The sequence below is a fragment of the Echinops telfairi genome, unplaced genomic scaffold (assembly GCF_000313985.2).
Source record: "Echinops telfairi isolate 266 unplaced genomic scaffold, ASM31398v2 ScPeMD7_7420;HRSCAF=8458, whole genome shotgun sequence".
NCBI lineage: Eukaryota > Metazoa > Chordata > Mammalia > Afrosoricida > Tenrecidae > Echinops > Echinops telfairi.
In genome coordinates, this window is record NW_022111320.1 from 3036348 (window position 1) to 3038688 (window position 2341).

A 2341-nucleotide genomic window follows, 5' to 3' on the forward strand; every position below is an offset into this window, starting at 1 on the left:
GATTAGGAATTCATATGTCACCTAAAGTAAGTATACTTTGATCCAAATATCTTGTAGCTATGAACTCAGAAACCACAAAACGGGTGATTTCCCAATGGTACCAAATACAGGATTTCATTTTTTTTACCACTACCATTATGATTTCCCTTCATATTTATCAATCAGCACTTTAATGGGAAAACAGCAGAGTGACTCTTCTCTTTCAAGCCCCATGTTTCGATCAATGATCAAACAAGTCCCCTTCAACATAGGGCCACTAACCTCAAATTGTGGGTGTCTGAATTCAGTGGGCGGCTTGTTTCTGACCAAGTCATGTCTTAGTGGAAACATTAGACTAATGCTCCATTAGAAATATTTTTTAAAAATTGAAATGGAAGGAATAGAATCATTTTGAAATATGGAGAGATTATAGACATCCGTGCAAGATGTGCAATGCTCCAAAGTGCCGAGGGGACAGTGTGGGTTTTAAAAGGTGAAGTAAACAAAGGGCTTGTGCTTGCCTGTGTGTAGGGGAGGGGTAGAAAGCATGACAATAGTTTCAAAGGCTTTGTTCAAGTCCCAGTTTAAATATCATCAGTGAATTTATTTGTAGTGACCTGAAGTCGTTACTTAAGTTTCATCGTAAGACTGGTTTAACAAATCTTTCTGTCAGGGGCTCCTTTTCCGTTACAATTTCAGTCTGCTTTCTTATTCCAACAACTTATTCTCTACCTTCGTTACAAATTTACCAAGAAGTCATGGAAATGCAGTAGCTCTCTTAGCCTAGTGGCTTTATGTCTTGCCTGCTAACCACAGCTTCCACAGGTGGAAGCCTCCAGCTCCACTACAGGAGTAAGATGAGGCTTCATGCACCTGGAAAGATTTTTCACTTTCAAAAACCTAAAGGGACAGTCCCCCTCTGCCTCTCTGCCTTATAGTGGCAATCTACTCAATGGCAGTGGCCATTTTGGTGAGTGAAATTTATATTTGGAGAGTCAGGATTAGGAACGAAGACTTGATAGACACAAGGTCATCCACCACCTCTAACTCCAGCAAACATGATCAGTTCCATTTTCTATCCTCCTGTCGACCAAGATGCCTTCTCTGGTGCCAATTGCACCAACATTCTTAACAGGTATCAAGCAATTCTTCACCCAGGCTAGAAATCCTGATCTTTGCCCTTTCGATTTTCTAAGCAGTAAAACTTTTAGCAAAAAGTTAAGTGAGTTCTTTAAAAAAGTGAAAATGCAAATCATAATCTAGTTCAAAATGAAGTTTTAGTTTAGATCTGAAGTCACTCAACAGAGATATGCCAGCACCTCAATATTTTTCAAGGTCCACTATAACTACTGTTACATCAGTGGGGACCTAAAAGTTATGTTTAAAGTCAGCTTGATGAATACTCACCCAGTAACAGGCAAAAAAAAGACTGATCAAGATATGGAGCAAAGGGAATTTTCCATTAATACTGGTAGGAGTGCAAATTAGTAAACCACTTTAGATTATTTAATAAAATTAAAGATGTGTATGTTGTAGAATCTAATAATATCACTTGTAGGTATAGCCTTAGAGAAATACACCGATGTGAACCAGTAGACATGTTCAAAAAGTTCTGAGCATCATACCAACAAAATAAGAAACCTGTATGCAGCCTAACTCCCCATCAGTAAACACAGCGTTTCAACAAGGTGAGGCCTGCACAGAGCAGTGTGAACGAATGCATTATAGGCTCACATACCTGAACATGGATGAGTCTTAAAACAGTGTTGAGTGGAAAATTGCTAGTCTATTCAAAAACACCCAGGATGATTGTATTTATGTAAATTTAAAAATGTACTAAAGCAAAGAGTTTAAAATTTGGAATCATAGATGAATACAACAGTCCTTTGGAGCGCAGATCTACTCTGACACTAGATATGAATGGAATTCGCGATTGTCGTTACTTTGCATGGAGTGATGGAAAATGAATGTGGTAGGCTATGGGAAGAGGTTCTAATATGACATCAATTGTTGTTGTTGAAGCTGATTGCTGTGTACACCAAATTTTGTTTTTATCATCATTTTTGTACTTCAACAATCAGTCGTGAAAATCATTTTGTATTTATTGGACTTTCAAAAAACTCAATTCAAAAGATAAAAATGCAGATTCAGTCTTGCAATCAACATACTGGATTCCCTACCTACAATTCCAAGTCCCCGGGAGACCGAAACAAAAGGTACCATCTGTCATCATTACATAGTTCTGTCCTGACTTTTCAAAAAAACCAAAATTCCCTTTGGGTTCCTTCGATGTCTTACATTGCTGGGCTATTTCTTATATGTTCCAATTATGTTAAATACTATCAGGCAGCTTATGTCATTC